The sequence below is a fragment of the Periplaneta americana genome, chromosome 7 (genome assembly GCF_040183065.1).
Source record: "Periplaneta americana isolate PAMFEO1 chromosome 7, P.americana_PAMFEO1_priV1, whole genome shotgun sequence".
NCBI lineage: Eukaryota > Metazoa > Arthropoda > Insecta > Blattodea > Blattidae > Periplaneta > Periplaneta americana.
This window is the reverse complement of record NC_091123.1, coordinates 53,908,784-53,918,755: the sequence shown is the minus strand read 5'-3', so window position 1 is coordinate 53,918,755 and position 9,972 is coordinate 53,908,784.

The following is a 9,972-nucleotide window of genomic DNA, read 5'->3' as shown; positions in this document are numbered from 1 at the left end:
ATTAAAAGAAAGCAGAATCAATGCAATTACAGCCATTGGTTCAGCTTTACTGCGGAGAGTTATGCAGAAATATCAAACTAGATTACAAGAATGTGTTGTATGGCATGGAGGTTATTTAATTAATGTATTTTTACAAGGATAGATTCATAAAATTTATTATACTGATTTTTTCCAGAATAATTAGGCTCAGTGTCTTATAAGATGATTATAAAACCGTCACATTCCATTGCCGCTTCCAGTTTTAGATACATTTCGGGTGATATCTGGCATTATTCGGAAAGCATGAAGAATGAAAGAAATCAGGATATCAGATTAAAATTTCATAAAACAATAGTCGCTGCACGCTACAATGAATCGTAGGTATTTTCATTTTTGTGAGACACTAGCAATCCTGGGTTCGTATGAAAGCTAATGTAACATTCCATTGTTTTTCGTCAATTCATTCTCACGTGAGGAGCTTGCGTTCAAAAACATGTTTGTCCATGAAAGATGAAATGTATAAAAAATATATATAAATTGTGACACTTAACATATTATATGATGAATGGTTTTACCTTCCCAGTAAGCTGCTTAATCACAAAGTGAATAATGGTCTTAAACTAAAAAATCCCCTTCCATTACTCAATGTCTCACAAATGAAAATTTTATGAACTTACAACATTTTGAAAATAAACTCTAGACTGGCAAAGTTTTAAATGAAAACAGTTGACAAACAAAGTTTTGAATAAAATAACATTTGACATACACAATTCTTTTAATAATTAAAACATGTGATAACAAAATAATCATGTAGCTATAGAAAATGATCTACAAGAAATACCAGCATTTGTAATTTAAATATGCCTGTCTTTTAACAAATTAAAATAATAGTAATCTTTTTTTACAGATTAAGTCGAATATTATCTCCCCCACAATCACAATCCCTTTTACCATTTTCATCCACATCATCATCTCCAGTAATAAGCAATAGTAATTTGTGCTGTTCTAGACGTAATGCTTTATTTACTTGCCAATTTTATCATGCAGAATTTTGCAGATGCTTCGGTACATCATTTTTCCTTTCCTCTGAAATAGGATACTGCAGTGGTAACTCTTCTAGTCTTCTTTCTTCCCTTGTCAGTGACAAATAATAGAGTACCCGTCAAAAAAGACGGGCTGTCAAGATTATTGAAATTATATATTTTGATTCGAGCATAAAAGTGCGAATGTTTTATTTCCTGTGGCAAGTGAAATGAAACTAGATAAAGTGAAATTCATCCTTAGTTACGGTATTTAAGTCACACATATTGGCTTGTCGATGTTAAGGCGGGAAAAGGAATCTGCTCTGGCCGACCACAGAAGTCCAACTAAGGCCCAATTGTATAAAACTCCCTGACTAAAGATCGAAGATCGGAAAGTGAACCGAGTTCAGACACTTCTTCTATTGTATAAAACTTTTCTGCGATCAAATTACTTAGGTTCAAATGCAATCTAAGTTCACGTGAAAAGGACTTGGCAACATCGCATAAACAGGTGAAGTATGTAATGCGCGGGCCATGTTGTACAGGTTTGTTCAGCGTAGCCAATTTAGTGACTTCAACTCTTTTTCCACGACAATTTCTTTTAACTTTTATATTGCTTAAATAGGGATTTAGCGACCTTTTTAGCACCTCATAGTGACAAAATTTAATCTTTCTTTGTTGATAATAAGAAATCTAGCGACTTTCCAAGTACTTTTTGTCGACTTTCCGTACACTCTGTTGGAGACACTGGTTTCTTTTGTGCATTGTTTTTCAGTAGGTTATTTTACGACGCTTTATCAACAGCTTAGGTTATTTAGCGTCTGAATGAGATGAAGGTGATAATGCCGGTGAAATGAGTCCGGGGTCCAACACCGAAAGTTACCCAGCATTTGCTCATATTGGGTTGAGGGAAAAACCCGGAAAAAACCTCAACCAAGTAACTTGCCCCGACCGGGAATCGAACCCGGGCCACCTGGTTTCGCGGCTAGACGTGCTAACCGTTACTCCACAGGTGTGGACTTGTGCATTGTAAATAATGGCGGACAATAAGAAGATTGAGCGTTCTCCAAATTGTTATGTTATGGTGTTTGATACTGCTAAACGTAATAAAGCTTTATAAAACGACAATTTTCGTTTAGTAATACGGTTAATTGAAAATTTATGAATGTAGCTATCATATCCATGAATAATTAATGGTTGTTATAAACATAACAGGCTATAATTATAGGTTATGTTATTTCATACTGCTGAACACGATAAGGCCTTATAAAATATAAGTATGTTTGTATATTATGGCAAGAAATCGAAAAAAAATATATAGACTATATAAATGTATCTACCATATATATTAATAATAATGGTTATTCTTTTTGCACAATCTGCCACTCGTATACTTCAAATAGAAAAGAAATAACTGAACTTGGATCATCTAACTTAATCGGAGAAATTTCTTCAGTCAAAGTTGACTTTAGTTTAAGACAAATTAATCTCAGATTAGACTTTATACAACAAAAAATTTCAAATTCAGCTAGAACGAGGTTCAATTTAACCTCTGATCTAAGATTAAATGGTTTATACAATCGGCCCTAAGAGTGTTACTAAGTTTAAATTAAGGCTGTTATTTATCCATAAATCATTTTTCAAGGCTGAGATGTTGTGTAATCCAAATTAGCATATTTTTAGCACATGTAGTTCTAATAGGACAAGAATAAGACTTGGACAACTTGTGGCAGTAATAAATATTGTAGTACACACCAGATATTTAAAGCTGTCCACTTGTTCTACTACCTCATTCCCAATTCGTATGTGTACCTTCTTCGTTTTTCTTTTTACTCGTATCTCAGTAAATAAGAACTTAACAGCTTGCAGCACATTGTTATTCAATAAGATATACTGATTTTGATCCTACCTCTCATTGCTTTGCATGTCAGTATACTAATCGTTATTCTGATGTGAAAGAACCAATCAGACATTTTAAAAGTGAAAGTGCTATCTTATATGCTTGACCAAATTGTAAAACTTCTCGAGTAAATAATGTAAGTCTATGAAATGCCATAAGGGTAAAGGTGTCCTGCATTTCCGCAAGGTGGACTCTTGTGAATACTCACTAGATGAGGTAATCCTAGCAAGTTATCAGGCGCTATAAAGCAGTATTCGCGGAATATTAGTACACTCCTTTAATATTATAGCCAAATCGTATACTATACGTATAGTTTTGTACGTTATTTTTATGTTTTCTTTTTGGAAAAAATGTGCTAATTTGTTGGAAATTATTTTATTATAAGTCAAAGTCGACCGCGTTTTGTTGTTCTCAATTACTTCCAGATTTGAGGAACAGCATTACCGACAAAATCAAATATACATCATTATTCAACATCAAACAACCCAACGTATAATTCATTGGCATTTATAAAACCATTTAAACTTGAAAATATAAATATATACATATGTATATATATATATATATATATATATATATATATATATATATATATACAGACGTGGACAAATTATTAACAAAATGGACGATTTTTATGATAATTCTGTTTACAAAATTTGACTTTTCAATTTAGACTACATTTGACAATTTTGGATATTTCCATCATTACAGTAGACAGAAATATGCAAAAATGTCAACTGTAGTTTAAATTGAAGAGTCAAGTTTTGTAAAAATATATAATAAAAGTCTTCAATTTTGCTAATAATTTGTAAATTAGCAAAATTGTCAACTGCATTGAAGAGTCAAATTTTGCAAAAATATGAAACAAAAATCTTCAGTTTTGCTAATAATTTCGAAATATCCAAAATGTCAACTGTAGTACAAATTGAAGAATCGAATTTTGTAAAAATATACAACAAAAACCTGCAGTTTTGCTAATAATTTGTAAATATGCAAAAATATCAATTGTAGTCCAAATTGAGGAGTTAAATTTTGAAAAATATACAATACAAATCTTCAATTTTGCTAATAATTTGGAAATACACAAAAATGTCAACTGCAGTCTAAATTGAAGAATCATATTTTGTAAAAATATATAATAAAAATCTTAAATTTTGCTAATAATTTGTCCACGTCTGTATATATAGATATATATTCAAATAATTACGTGACACAAACCATGATACATACGTTTCAGAATGGTGGAAATATATATATTATTGTGAAACAGAAATAAAAATATAATAAATGTAATCACTGTAATTTTGCAACTCTTCACATTCATAATTTTTATCTTAGTTTTATATTTTATTATTTTTATCACTTTTAAATCATGTCATTTTATTATCTCATATGTAAAGACTTGCATTTATATATATGTGTAAATCAATATTTTTTGTAATCTATACATGTATTTTAAGTAAGTGACAATCAAGGCAGTCATATAGAATGTCAATGTGTATCACAGTAATGTTGGTTTTTAATATGTCTCATTTTGCATGCCACTAAGTATGTTTTGTATTTGTAGATGTTATGTAGAGAGCATTGATATTGCTGAAATGTACTTCGTATCTGATGATGTTGGCGTAGACCAACGAAAACGTTCATACGTCTTAAATATGTAATGTAAAGGTGTAGCACCTTAAACATATGCTGTGAAGTCAGTGACTGAAATAAATACTTTTTAAGATACAATATAGACTTCTCTGAAAATTAAAAATGAATTGCAAAACTAATACATTTAGTACTTTCACGTTTTCAATTGACAGATTACTAAAAGTTTCACTATGCAAGAAAAACTTCGTAAAAAACTTCTGACATTATTCCGAGATCATGAAAAATGAAATAAATCAGGATACCAAATTAAAATTTGATAAAACTTTAGTCGCTGCATGCTACAATGAATCTTACGTAAGTCTCCTTTTCTGTGGGACACCAACGATCCAGAATGGATTCATTCATGCCGATGGATTCGTATGGAAGCTTATGTAACACTCTATATCAGGCATGTCAGAAATGAGACTCTAAATGTGCAGTTATGTGTGCGGATCGCCGGTCTGTGCAGGTTGCATCAATCAAGCGTTGCTCTTACCCGTTCTTAGCTGGAGGGGTGTACAATAATCTATTCTGCGCTTCTAGGGTTGGATTAAATAGGCATTTGGACATTATAAACATAGTTAGCAGAACGAAAAAAACACAGTTATTATCAGTGTCTATATTTGACAATTGTGATACAAGAAACTTTAGGCTTACTCAGTTATACTTCACAAAGTAGTGGTTTGTAAAGCATAATTTATTAACATGATTTTTATACAGTATTTGAAGAAAACAAATTGCAGTAATTTCGAAACAACAAGAAACGAACAAATATTTCATTTTACGTAGTAGGTACTAATTATTTTAAAGTAATAGACCCTATTCTTTCATTGTTCGTCAAGCATTATTATTTACAGTGACCATATTATACTCTCAATTAATTACCTGCAGTAGGACATTGTGAAATTTTTACACTGAAATCATTTCTTTGCTGTATGTCAATATAAATTAATATTAATATTAATAAATATAAATTAAGCTGAGAACTTAAATTCACATATAGTTTATTTGAAAACGTTGAGAGCAAGTATCGAAAAGTTGGAAGCGTTACTTAAAGAAATTAAAAGTGTAGTTCACAAGCTGTGAAGCGACGATATTCTCTTTATGTCAGATTTAAAGATTTATTGATATAAGTATATTGAATTAATATTGTGACGTGAGATGGAAAATTTGCCATTATATATTTTTCCAGAAAATTTTTCCGCCTTGCAAATAGTTGTTTTCTTCTCTCCTTACAACCTCAAGAGCTTCACTATATTCTCATCACTTACCAGTTTATGAAATGAAAGTCGTAAGTCGTCTAACCTTTGATGGCTGTGTTAGTACAGACTCCAAACCAACGCCACTGTCATGTACGTTTTGCCGTAAGAGTACTGATTAAGAAATAATCGCTGGCAATATCATATTTTGAGAACTTTACTAATCTGATGTAAATTGTCACCTCACAACACTATTACCTCGACATAGGCTGATGAAAGCCTTTCATTTTAAAATAATTATTGTTGTTGGCTGAGGAAAATATTATAACAATTATGTTACATGATTCGTAATTTCTCTTCTCCGTTATCTGTGAACTCCTCACTTTATTTATCATAACTCATTCACAGACACAGCCAAATCGGCACTCGTACTGAAACTGTTACTGAAACAAAAGCTGCTGCAGTTACTGTATAGTCCTGTCGCGTTCCCCTCCAAGGCGATTCACTCCCTCCAGGTAGGAGAATAAAGAGTGCACGTCGCACAGAGACAGTTGCACAATGTGCGCGACTGTACAATGTGCAGAGTTTTGACATGCCTGCTCTATATGAATTTTTTTTTGCCAACTCATTCCCATCTGAGGAGCTTGCGTTCAAAAACACGTTTGTCCATGAAAAATGAAATAGAGAAAAATGGAAAAAATGTTTCACCTAAACAACATATGAAGGGGACAGAAGCAAAACCAACAGGGTTCATTTACACGAACTTTTCAAGAATTTAATTTTAAAAAGAACATACTCATATCTCTAATGCAAGAGTTAATTGTAGGCGATTATTATTAAAAAAACCCTTAGATTATTATCAATCACATCTAGTATTATGATGTAAAGTCACTAGTAACTTCTAGTGCCATTAATTAATTACGTAACTTTTAATTGGACCCTGTTGGTTTTTCCCCTGCATAGGCAATGTCTTTTCTTAGTGAGTGAATTCGTGACTTTCGAAGAAACTTTTGTTAATCTTAATTACAGTAATGAACATACTTAATTTTTCAGTAAACAAAAAAATTTTTACAAACATTCTCTGTACAGTAGGTGTATAAAAATTCCTGAATTTTTTTAATCAAATAGTGGTAAATATGGTTTTGTTATCAGTTAAATTTATGATTACTGAACATTATTTTAATGCAGTATATCAACATTCCTCGATTATTTTAACAAAATACATTTTATTTAAATCAACTGTTATGCCCCAGGGGTAAAGAACGCCCTGTAGCATGATTTACTGTGGAGTATTAAATTTGAAACAGAAACAGTGTCAGCGGAATATACGGTCTTAAGATGCTTTATAGCGTTATAGAGTCTTGTCGGGCGTGTGGTAAATCACTGCCTATAATGAAAGTATTCTTACGCCACAGATCATCGCTGGACTAATCGCATTGGTCAGTAGAACAAAGCATGCATTTTTAAAATTATATCACGCATTGTTCGAACTCTTTTCTTGCGCGTAGTCTCATTATAGCGACTTATCACTATAATGCACTGAATAAAATTAATTGTAAGAGATGTTTGATTAAGACGACATCTGTAAATACGTGAAATCAAAAGGGGTTTTAAGCCCATCTCACCTGGTGGATGGCGTGGTCGGTACCCCGGGCGGGAAACGGATAACGAAACATAAAAATTGTTGGTGAAGAGATGCTGGGTTAGTTGAGATTGACGGAGGGTGTTAATCGGGTCTTTTTGGTAAAGAAGAGACGGTAGTGTGATGGCGTCGGCGGCAGCAAACGAAATACCTTGTAAGTAACTTTGATGTACATTTTGTAAATATATAATAAATCAAGTAGAGTTTACAATATTGCAATCATTTCAGATTAAGTTTAGTAATCATGTAGTTATCCTTTAGTATCCTGAGAGTTCTAGCTCTTCCAGCAAAATAGTTTTCCATTGTTGAGTAAAATGGTGGTGTCAGAAATCCTGATGAGAAGGAGCAGAAGTCGAATGCAGTAGCGATCCGGTTAGCAAACAGTGCGACCTAAGTGATGGTCGCACAACACAACCTTTCTCCTTCAAGAGTATCATTTCCATAGAGAATGTTTACACCTCGAAAGAGGGAGAAATTATTAATCCCAGTCAATGAAATTCGGTGATACGGCAGCAAGATAGGTTGGACGTGAGAGACGGGAGGGTGAAAACCGAAAACCTGGACAATACTGGTACTACTAACCGTTTAAAATTCACAATCTCTCTGATCATTTTCTGGATCTTCTTGTCGACCAACAACCTCAGGCGCAGAAAGAAGTTGATAAAATTTCTGGAGGCCTTCCTCTTCATAGAGTCTTACATGGTCCTCTAATTTACAATATTTCTTCCCAAAAAGTTTTGTGGAGAGCACTATACAGTCTTTCTCTTTCACCTTATGTAATTGGTTTTAAATTAGACATTTGTAAATAACCTCCACTCCTTTTTTTCTCCGTCTTGCCAGAAGAAATGAATCACCCATTGTCCTTCACGAATGAAGTTTGTCCTTACAATTTTGCAGTTGTCGAATACGCTTTCTTCATGATAGAAACTTTTTCTTGTACTCTGGCGTCAAGACCTTTAACCAGTGCTTAAATATGGTTTGGTCATATCAACATTCGACGAATCTTACATTCTTCTTACCATCTTCCGCTTCTTTGCCGATTTTTCTGAATCATTCCGCGACTTTTCGTCACTCTCGGAATTAGATTAATTTACAAAACAATCTAATAATACCTGACATAGTAAACGTTAAAACACAAAAACTGGAAAATAAAAGTTCACTCGTCACAGAATAGCCAGTACCTTCAGTTATAGTATTGCTAACTTTCTCAATGTAAGCCTAGGCACTTATTATTCTGAAAAATTAAACTCCTATTATATCAATGGAAAAATATATTATGTAGGTAGATGAATGAAACATTTTGTCAAGCAGTATATTTTCGGCATAACACAAAAAAATTCATACCTATATAAATAATATTAAAAAAAATCTGAATTCAGAACTAAATTGGACTTGCTGCCCCATAATTTAACTGTTTCCTGATGAATCGTCATCAGAAAGAACTAATAATTTTGAATGTTAGTTTAAACGTGGTGAATGGACTGTGCAGGTTCTTCCCTTGTACGAATTTGTTTGTCACTCTATAACTTTTACAGTGTTGGGTTTTCCACTGCAATGTCTAGACATCATAAAATAGCTGATTAAGAAGTACGCATTGGTACCATTATCTCATATATCATGAATGGTTTTATCTTATGAGGTAAATTGATTAAGCACTCAGTGAAGAATGGTCTTAAACTTAAAACCCCCTCCATTACTTAATGTCTTACAAATAAAAATATTCTGAACTTACAAAGTTTTGAATAAAGCAACAAGTGATAAACATAGTTTTGAATAAAATAACATTTCACAAACACAAAACCATTAAAAATTGAAACATATTATAACATAATAATAATAATGTAGCTATGAAAAATTATCTGCAAGAAATACCAGCATTTGCAATTTAAATATGCCTGTGTTTTAACATATTAAAATAATAATAACCTTATTACAGATTGAGTTCAATACCATCCTCCTCACAATCACAATCCCTTTTGCCATTTTCCTCTACATTATCATCTCCAGTAGCAAGCAATAGTGGTTTGTACTTTTCTTGCCAAGTTTATCCTGCAAAACTTTGCAGAAACTTCAGTGCCTACATCCTTCTTCTTTTCCTGTGAAATAGGATGCTGCAATGGCAACTCTTCTGGTCTTCTTTCTTCAAAGGAACAACCTCATTGTATTTCTCTACAATTTAGATAGACCATGCTTGCTGTAATAAGACTCCATTATTACTTTGACCACTCTATGGCCTCTTGATTTGTCCCTCTTAATAAATAACTTATTATTTTCATTTCTCTTATGGCTGCTACTTTTTGTAGAATATGTAACAGCTGCTCACTTTCAAAACTTCTCTAATGATTTTTACATCTCCAAATTCCTTGCAGATTTCCTTGCATGTCTGAGGAAATGTTAATAGTACATTCTTTTCTTAACCCAGATATGCTGATATATTTTACTGAATGGAAAATTTTATGTGCAGGTGGAAGAATAATATGACATAACTCCACAATGAACTAACCGATTACCTTGAAACAAGTTCTGACTATATTAATCTTGGTTTCATAATAAATATTCAAACTTCAAAATAAATGAGTATAGTAATGAGTTTGC